The sequence below is a fragment of the Physeter macrocephalus genome, chromosome 11 (assembly GCF_002837175.3).
Source record: "Physeter macrocephalus isolate SW-GA chromosome 11, ASM283717v5, whole genome shotgun sequence".
Lineage (NCBI taxonomy): Eukaryota > Metazoa > Chordata > Mammalia > Artiodactyla > Physeteridae > Physeter > Physeter macrocephalus.
In genome coordinates, this window is record NC_041224.1 from 149153418 (window position 1) to 149163213 (window position 9796).

A 9796-nucleotide genomic window follows, 5' to 3' on the forward strand; every position below is an offset into this window, starting at 1 on the left:
GTGGGATCTTCCCGGACCGGGGCATGAACCCATGTCCCCTGCATCGGCAGGCGGACTCTCAACCACTGCGCCACCAGGGAAGCCCCAGAAGAAGACATTTTAAACATGGGATTGTGGCAAAAAATGAGCCTAAATAGGTTAAGCTGGGATAAGATTCCGATGGACCTTGTGTAACATCCTAAGGCATTCTCCCCTAAGCACTGGAAGGGCATATGGAGGTTTTCAAGAAAGAGTAACTTTATTTGATTATGTTTCAGTAACAAAATTCTGATGATAGTGTGGGATGGGAAAAAAGGGTAATAAATAGGGACCAGTTAGAAAGCTGTTTAATGGTCTAGAAATGGTAGCAGTAGTGTAACAAGAAAAGAGCCAACTCTGACCCCACGTTGGATCTGTTTCTTTTAGTTTAACCTTTGCTTCCTGTTGCTTTTGTTCACTACAAGGATACTGTCTATACATAATGGCCTGCCTCAGGGAACCCTGCCCTTCTGCCTGAATGTTAAACCAAAATGCCTTTGTTCAGGGAAACATCCTGACCCTGTCTACCTGTGAATGGCTGCAAGAAAGAAGAAATTAACACATCCCCTCCCTGAGGCTGGCTATTCCAGGAGATATTTGCAAAACTTATGGCCTTTTTACTCTACTTCCCCACCTCTTACCCCTCTCTGTTCTATAAAAGAAACTGGCATCCAAACCCTGATAAGATGGTTTTTTGGAGACATTAGTCCACCATCTTCTCGGTCTGCTGGACTCAGTAGCAGTAGGGGCAAAGGTGAGGGGATAGATTTGAGATGCATCTTGGGAGTCAAACGGGCAGACTTGGATACAGAGGTTGATGTTTGGATGATGCCCCAGATTAGGGACTCAGGTCTCTGGGTGGATCATGATGCTTTTAATGAAAAATTAGGAGGAAAACCAGCCTTGGGGAGTGATGAGGTTCCTTTGTGCCACTTTGAGTTGAAATTAAGGTGCTAGTGAGAGGTGAAGTACTTGAAGGTGATTAGATCAATGAAGCCGAAGAGGAAGGGGGCTGAGAACAGTAGAGCATGCATTCTGTTTAGATTATGGATCAGGAATCTATTCATGCTGTATAGGGAGAGTTTTTGGAATCACTAGCTGGGTGTTTTAACCATGTTGGTTGTTTCTATGGCAGAACACACTTTGGATTCTATTATTTTCTTACGCATGACTAATAAATTTTTTTAATGAGGTTGGAAGCTCAGTGAAAGGCTAGCAGGACACTGACCCCATATAGTCCATTATCTGCGTGTGCTGCTTTGGGAAGGAGTTGGGGAGTCGTTCCTGGAGACACAGAAACACATGTTCCCACTCAGCTTTCCCTGGCTGACCTGGATTCCAAATGACTGCTGGCCCTATAGAGATTTGCAGACATCCACACAAAAAGAGTGTCATTTGTATGCAGACCCTGAACTAATTGTAACAATCTGTTCCTTAAGTCTCTGAGAAAGCACACAAATTGATTCTCCAGGACTTGCCCATTTTCAAGGACACCTGTATGACCCTTCATCACATCAGCTGACCCCTCCCCCTTTTATTCACCTGCTCTTTCAATTATGTGAGCAGGGGTGTATCTGCCTCAAAGCTCCCTGTCCTGGGAAATTTCTTCAGAAGAAGATTATTGGAAAAAATGTTTCTGCTTTTGAGCCCACTCAGGGATTTAAATCTCCAGCCTACAGAGCACTTGGATTCAAGTGTCTATTCCCTTCTGACCCTGGAAGAATGAGCTGTATCTTGACTGGAAGCTCATAAGCACATTGAGAAACTCTGAGTCTGTTTCCTCCTGTTCTCTGAAGCGATGAAAAAATAAACGAATTCAGTTTTAAGGCTCACGTGATGGGGCCCAGCAGCGCACCGGAACTCAGGAGCCTAGTTTTAGTGCCATGGGCATAACTGTCTCGTGCAGGCTTCTGGAGCCATCTCCCTCACAAATGCCACACTTTCCGTTTGTGTTGACAATTGACTGACCAGGATGTATACTCTTGTTTCACACCGCCCCTAACTTCCAGTGCCTTACACCCAAGAGATCTATGATAAATATTTGTCAACTCGTTGAATTGTCCCAAGTTGTGGAGGTTACTTAATATATAAAGGCTTCTGATCTCCTTGAATGCAATCAGCTTTGCTAACAGCAAAGGAAGGTGCATGTGTTGATCGAAGGTCACAAGCTGGCCATCATGGAATCCTCTCTGGCCCGGAGACACGTTACTTAACTCAGTGATGCCTTTAAGGAAATACGAACTCTGTTTCAGTATTAACAAGTTGAGAGATATCATCATATAAAAATCCAGGTTCCTGACTTCTCTTGAAAATTGGAAGATCTGGCAACATTGGGCTTCATTCTTTTTTTTTTTTAATTTATTTATTTTATTTTTGGCTGCATTGTGTCTTGATTGCTGTGTGCAGGCTTTCTCTAGTTGCGGTGAGCGGGGGCTACTCTTTGTTGCGGTGCATGGGCTTCTCATTGCAGTGGCTTCTCTTGTTGTGGAGCATGGGCTCTAGGCGCGTGGGCTTCAGTAGTTGTAGCACACGGGCTCAATAGTTGTGGCTCACGGGCTCTAGAGCACAGGCCCAGTAGTTGTGGCTCACGGGCTCAGTTGCTCCGCGGCATGTGGGAACTTCCCGGACCAGGGATTGAACCTGTGTCCCCTGCATTGGCAGGCAGATTCCCAACCACTGTGCCACCAGGGAAGCCCCTGGGCTACATTCTTGCTGGTTGATGATTGGTTAGACTTGCAGAGCTGCCGCTGGCTTTAGAGCAGGTATGTCTCTCCCATTTGCCAAGGCCCCCACCACTCTCTTTTTTTGTTACACTCGATGCACCTCAATCGTGTGTTTCAAGCCTCACTTCTGTAGGTTTTTCTTTGTAGCCTCTACCAGCAACATTACTTAGAAAACTTACAAATTAGCATTATGTTTCAAAAATATTTTACTGAGCTATAATTCACTTACCATAAGATTCACCCATTTAAAGTACACAATTCAGTATTTTTTTGGTTTATAGTTGTGCAACTATTGCCATTATCGAGTTTTAGAACTTTTTCATCCCTAAAAGAGATTCTGTACCCATTAGCAGTCACTCCCTATTCCTTCCCCTATACCTAGGCAACCACTAATCTACTTTGTCTCTATGGCTTTGGGTTGGTTCTACTTTTTAGCTATTATAAATAATGGTGTTAATGAACATTAGTATACAAGTTTTTGCAGTGACATGCGTTTTCATTTCTCTTGGGAATATACCTAGGAGTGGAAATGTTGGGTCTTATCTTAACGCTATGTTTTAACTTTTTGAGGAACTGCCACATTGTTTTACAAAGTAACTGCACCATTTTACATCCCCACCATCAATGTATAAGGGCTCCAGTTTCTCCACATGAACTTTTATTGTCCATCTTGTAGCCATCCTAGTTGGTGTGAAGTGTTATTTCATTATGGTTTTGATTTTAAGAAATCTAGAGACTGTCATACAGAGTGAAGTAAGTCAGAAAGAGAAAAACAAATATCGTATATTAACGCATATATGTGGAGCCTAGGAAAATGGTACAGATGCACTGGTTTTCAGGGCAGAAATAGAGACACAGATGCAGAGAACAAACGTATGGACACCAACGGGGGAAAGTGGCGGGGGTGGGTGGGTGGGATGAACTGGGAGATTGGGATTGACAAATACACACTGACATGTATAAAATGGATAACTAATGAGAACCTGCTGTATAAAGAAATACATAAAATTTTTTTTAAAAACATTTTTTTTTCCAAAATAGAATTTATTAATTTTTACAAGAAAATGTGGCTGATAGATCATGCTAACCCTTCCTCATCACTGGAACTCTCAGCTTGGTCTCAATTCTCATGGTCAGACCACATCATGTATTGCAGTGTTTTCCCTGGTTATGATCTGTGGCGCCCTCATGAATGGGATTAGTGCCTGTATTAAGGAGACCCCAGAGAGCTCTCTTGCTCCTTCCACCACCTGAGGATGCGATGAGAAAGCAGCAGTCTGAATTCCAGAAGAGGTTCCTCACCAGAACCCGACCATGATAGCACCCTGATCTTGGACTTCCTAGCCTCCAGAACTGTGAAAAATAAATTTTTGTTATAAGCCACCCAGTTAATGGACTTGATTACAGCAGCCCTAACAGACTTAGACACTGACCTTCCAAGGGAAGAACCAGTGGTCCTGCTGTAGACTCAGGTTCTCCTTTTCCTCAAGAACCTATATTTTGGAGCCCTTTTTTTTTTTCTTTTTTTTTCCACTGAGTCCCAGGTGCCTGTCTTTGATATGTTTTCATCAACTCACCACTCTCTTCTTTTGTTCGCTGCCCTCTCTCTTCTTTCGCTCTTTCCCACTTCCACCCATCCATCCCAACAGCCCAGCCCAGTGGTCCTGATCCAGTTCTGAGACTCTAAAGCCTCCTTTGTATCACCACCAGCCAAAAGAACCACATGAGACCTCTTTATCCAGCAGAATCTGATAAAATTATCAGATGTCCCAACAATCTCATTTCAAATATTCTGTTCCACTATTGCCTTAAATATACTTTACTGACAAGGTTTTTAAGTTGAGAAAATTTGGCCACCCTAATTGTAATGCAATATCTGAGTAAAAAAATGAAAGATCTTAGATTGGATGTGAGAAAGCTCCACTGGCCACATTGTTCTGGTCCACAACCATTCCGTATTTTTACTTAGTCTACCTGGAAGGCCACCGTCTGACCACAGGAACATCCATGTAGTCATCTGGAGCAAAGAGACCTTTTCACTAAGTGTGACACTGAAATTGTCCAGGAGCCCCCAGCCCCTCTTTATCAGCAACAGCGGTTTTTACAGGGTACCCTTATTACCCGGCGTGTTATATCTGCAATAATAAAGACTGCCTTGGATCTTTTCCTTCCTTCACGTCTGAACAGACCTCGTTGTATATATTTAGAGCCACAGCCCAGACCTATTACATCTGTAATGAGTGGGATGACTTAAAACAGCACCTTTCACCCCAGGATCTGGAAGCCTTTAACAGCTTCAACTCCACACTTCCACACACAAGCACTTTAGGGAAGGACAGACAATAGACAGGAACTTCTGGTGATCGTCCTGTCAGGGAGAAGGGAGAGAAAAAGAAGATGGTGTGCATTGGCAGTATAAGCCTTCTCCTCCAGCCACTGTGATTTAAAGCTCGAGTGTCCAGTGTACTTTTTCTACAGCATAGGTATAATCAATACTTTTCACTTACCTAATCTTTCATTAGAAGTGCTTTACTTATCGATTGCTAGGAGGAAATATGGTGATAAAGGATGATTATTTTTCTAACTAAAGCACAGGAACTTGCTCTTTCTTTTCAGTCACCAGTAGAGTAAGATAAAGTATCCAGGGTACAATCGGCCTCTTGTTTTCGTGCGGCCTGATATTTGTTCATATCCCTACTTCATTTACTTCTCAAGGAAACAGGCTGTATTCCCATACTCATCCCAACTCACTCATAGGTAATGCCGGAACTCCAGGGCTTTAACCCATAGGAACTTGCCTTGATGTTTTTCTTTCTGAAGATTTAGGGAATTATTTTATATTTCTCCAATTTAAGCTTTCAGAGAAAGAGAGCTTATCTTATCTTTTTGTTGGCTGGGGTGGGAAGCTCAGAAGGAAAAGGAGGGGAACTAGCATTTGCGTTGCCTCAGGCACTGCTCTGGTCACTTTGTATATATTATCTCACGAAACTAAAAGAAAACCCAATTCATATGTGACATGTCTGCTGAGACAAGCAATTCTGGTGAGCTTGCTATCTTAGAATGTTTATCACTGGGACTTCCCTGGTGGCGCAGCGGTTAAGAATCCGCCTGCCAATGTAGGGGACACACAGGTTCGAGCCCTGGTCTGGGAAGATCCCACATGCCACGGAGCAACTAAGCCCGTGCGCCACTACTGAGCCTGTGCTCTAGAGCCCACGAGCCACAACTACTGAAGCCCGCGCACCTAGAACTTGTGCTCCGCAACAAGAGAAGCCGCCGCAATGAGAAGCCCGCACACCACCACGAAGAGTAGCCCCGGCTCGCAGCAACTGGAGAAAGCCCACATGCAGCAATTAAGACCCAACACAGCCAAAAATAAATAAAAATTTTTAAAAAGTTACCTTTAAAAAGAAAAAAGAATGTTTATCATTTGTTCTGCTGGCCAATAGCTGTTTTTAGGCTATCATGGCTTTAACCCTGATACCCACCAGGACCTATTCTATGACATCTTGTCTTTCCTTTTAAACTGTGGCTCTGGTACATTAACAAACCCAAATTGCACATTCTTCCCTCTTGTAAGCTGCTATTCAGGGTCGAGCTTAGCATTAAACAACCTTCTTTCTCTCTCTTTTTTACAGTTTCTTTTCTTTCTTCCTTTGTTATGAGAAAAACTCACTTATGTTCTTTTAAAATTGTCAATCATGATGTCATAATAAAATACTTGGTTTCATCATTTTGGCTCAATCTAATAAATATAATTTCTATTTACATTTAAATAATTTTGGTTCTCAGATTTTATTTTTTAAAAACTTGTAGTCTCTGCCTGCTCCCCCCTACCCTACTCCAGGCAGTCCAGCCCTTGTTTTTTTTCCCTGCCATTCAAAAAACCATTACATGATTCTCCTGCCCAATTCTGTCTCTCTCTTCACAAGTTCTGGAGTCAGACCGACTGAATTTGTACCTCACCCCCAAAACTTCTGAGCTGTGCGACCTTGGGCACACACTCCCTCACTTTCCCTATCTGACAACACTTATTGGGTTATTATCGGGATTAAATGACCTGGTGGTGTCTGCCCTGTCCCCAGGATCCCCCCTGCTTGGGTTGACTGTGTACACAGATGACAGACCAGTTTGTCTCAGCCTGGCCATACCTTACCTCTGAAGTTTCTCTGGTTCCCTCACCCTGTGCCTTGCCATTTGAGGGCCTTCCAGTTATAAATATCCTTATATTATGCAAACCTTTAGGCAAACAGCAACTTTCTGCATATTAGTTCATATTTTTAATAGTTTATCTTTTTGGCTAGGTCATCTAGCCAAATGTAAGAAGTATGGAGCAACATCACTATTAAATTGTCATAGTTGGTGTTATTTTGTATTTTCTGAGGTCTAGAGCTTGCTGATTGCTTTTGATCAGGCCTTTTTCTTCCTTGGGGAAATTTAGCTTCCCTTTGTTCGCTTATTTATAGCTCTGCAGTGGGCATGGTTTGGAGCCTTGGTTTTTATTGCTTCAATTGCTCTACAGTAATTGACACACGATACACATTCCAGGTCCCATGTTCCATTTACATATGGACACACACTACTCGATGACTCAAACAGACTATAATGAATCCCCTTTATTCTGGGATATCTTTGAGATTCTGGCTTACTGTGTGGGTCTGTTCTCCTTAAACACGGGACCGACAGCATTGAGTATTGGAAACAACTGACCTTTTATTTCCTTTGGCGTTTCATCACCATGGGTGCATCCCAATCTAATTATATGTTGATTTGTAATCAACAGAGGCTTCCTCTCATTTAATTTTCTGCTGACTTTATTTTCTCCCTGCTTGGAAACCTCCAGGATTATTGTATCAATTTCAATTTCTTAAACAGGTTTCCTTTCACGATGGCCTGCTTCCAATCTCTTATTTTGCTATTCAGTTACTCTGTCAACCCATGTTATCTGTTTAAAAAAACAAAAAACAAAACCAAACAAAATGCTGATCTGTTGGTGGGCTCTGTGCTGCCATCTAAAATGTTATGGAAAGAACTATTTATGTTGTTATAATGTTGTTATGAATTAGCTCAGTGGCCCACATCTCTCTGTACATGAGATGCACTTGACCTTAGAAGAAAAAAAAAAATCTGAACCAGAATCCTCATTGAAGTCTGATTTGGCTACAATAAGAATTCATCAAAAACACAGAAGCTGCATTTCCTAGGAAATGGAGGCTTTTTCCTGTATTTGAGAGTGGTAAAGGATACGCCCAAGAACTTGGAACAGATACAGCACTGGCAGACAAACAAAAGATCTGCAGGGCAGAACTTCCTTTTTATTCCCTGAGCTCTCTCTCCCATTGTCTCAGAGAAGATGGGGCAAATACCCAGAGAGAAGCTGCTTCAGTATTGTCTTTTATTGATATGCTGCTTGTGTTCAGTGATTCCTCTGGCCCCTAGTGTCTGCTGGACAGTTGGAGGCTTTTTGAAACCACTGCATTGTTAGAGAATAATTAGGGTGAATGAAGCAGGGGGTAGAGGTTAACAACAATTCTTTGTTGCAAGCAATTGCTTGTCTTGGCATCAGTATTGGTAACAAGGCCAATCTACTGGAAGGGATGGAAACAAAAGATGGAAAGGTTGCGGTTGGTTTGTCTAATCCATCCAGCAAATCCACCCATGCATGGCCATTGTGCCCTGTGAGCTCTCTGGAAATGCCTTTGGTCACACTGCATTCCAAGCCACTGGGTGGGTGATCTCCAGGCAGTCTTGTACATGGATTTCCTAAAATGCTTCCCATAGCAAAAAAAAAAAAAGGGGGGGGATGCACAGGTGTTGCCTTGGCAATTAATCAGCATACTTCATAAAGAAAATAATCTTCTAACATTTGGGTAGATGAATGTCCTAACACAAAAGGGCTGAGATGTATCGAATGCCACCAAGGTGAAAACACCTGGGCAAAACCATGACCTCCGTCCTCACTTTCTCCCCCATCCTCTCTAGGCCAGTCAGGCCCGGTCCTGGTCATAGGGGGTCTTAATCCCACTTGTACTGTGATCTCAAGGAGCCCCAGCCAGGGTAGGGTCCAGCAAACTGGGGTGGCTATAAATTTAATGCTTCTAAGAAAGTAGTTCTTACTGAAAGGCTTTACAAACTGGTTGCCTATTTCCCTTTGCCCGTTTGGGGAACTGGAGCTGCTGCTATGTTCTGAGTCAAGTCGACGTACAGCTGTGGTTGATCAGATACCTGATGTATTTAATAATACATGGCAGGGTGCCTTGCATGGGAGACCTAGGTTCCTACTTGAAGCCCATTGTTCAGATTTTATAGCAATCGTGTGATTTACTAGTGTGTGATGCTTCTTACATCCTTCTCCCAAATCAGCTTTCCGCCAAGGGTTCCCAGTCACAGAGGGGTGTGCCTCAAATACTTGACTCAAATTGTGCAACAAAAGTTACCCCATGTATCTTCCTGTTGCTTATCAAGAAGAACAGAGACGTAGAGGCAGTTTGGAAGTGTATGGAGGCATCTCTCCAAGGAGATTTTTGGCGTTAGATACATCTCCCCAAAAGGTGAATTCCTGCTCTCACATATTAAATAGGGGTTTAATTCCACAGTCTGATTTAGACCAATGATGATTTACATTTGAAATCCCAAACCGGGAACATTCAAGATCGATACTAAACTCTGAGCAATGGGGCAGAGATGGTGTTTACCTATGTGTTATTTTAAGCGTGTATCTACTCTCCTAGGTCTGTGTGTGTGAGGAGCCGTGGATATCAGGGAGCGGGTGGGGGAGGGGAGGTGGTACGGGGCGCTGCGGAGAGGGGACAGCAGTGTGCTTATTTTCAGTATGTCAGCTGTTCTGGGAAACTGCCAAAATGAATGAGCTACCACAAGCCTTCAGGCTTGTTAAAAGCCAAGGAGAGGCTAGGCCCCTCCTTTTAAAAGGCTCTGTGGAATTTAAGACTTAAAATTTCATGTGTATTTGGTTTGGGGCAAATGTGAAATCCCTGAACTTTCCCCAGGAAAATGTTAGCTCCCAGAAGCACACAGTGGGTCCTAACTCTCTGGAC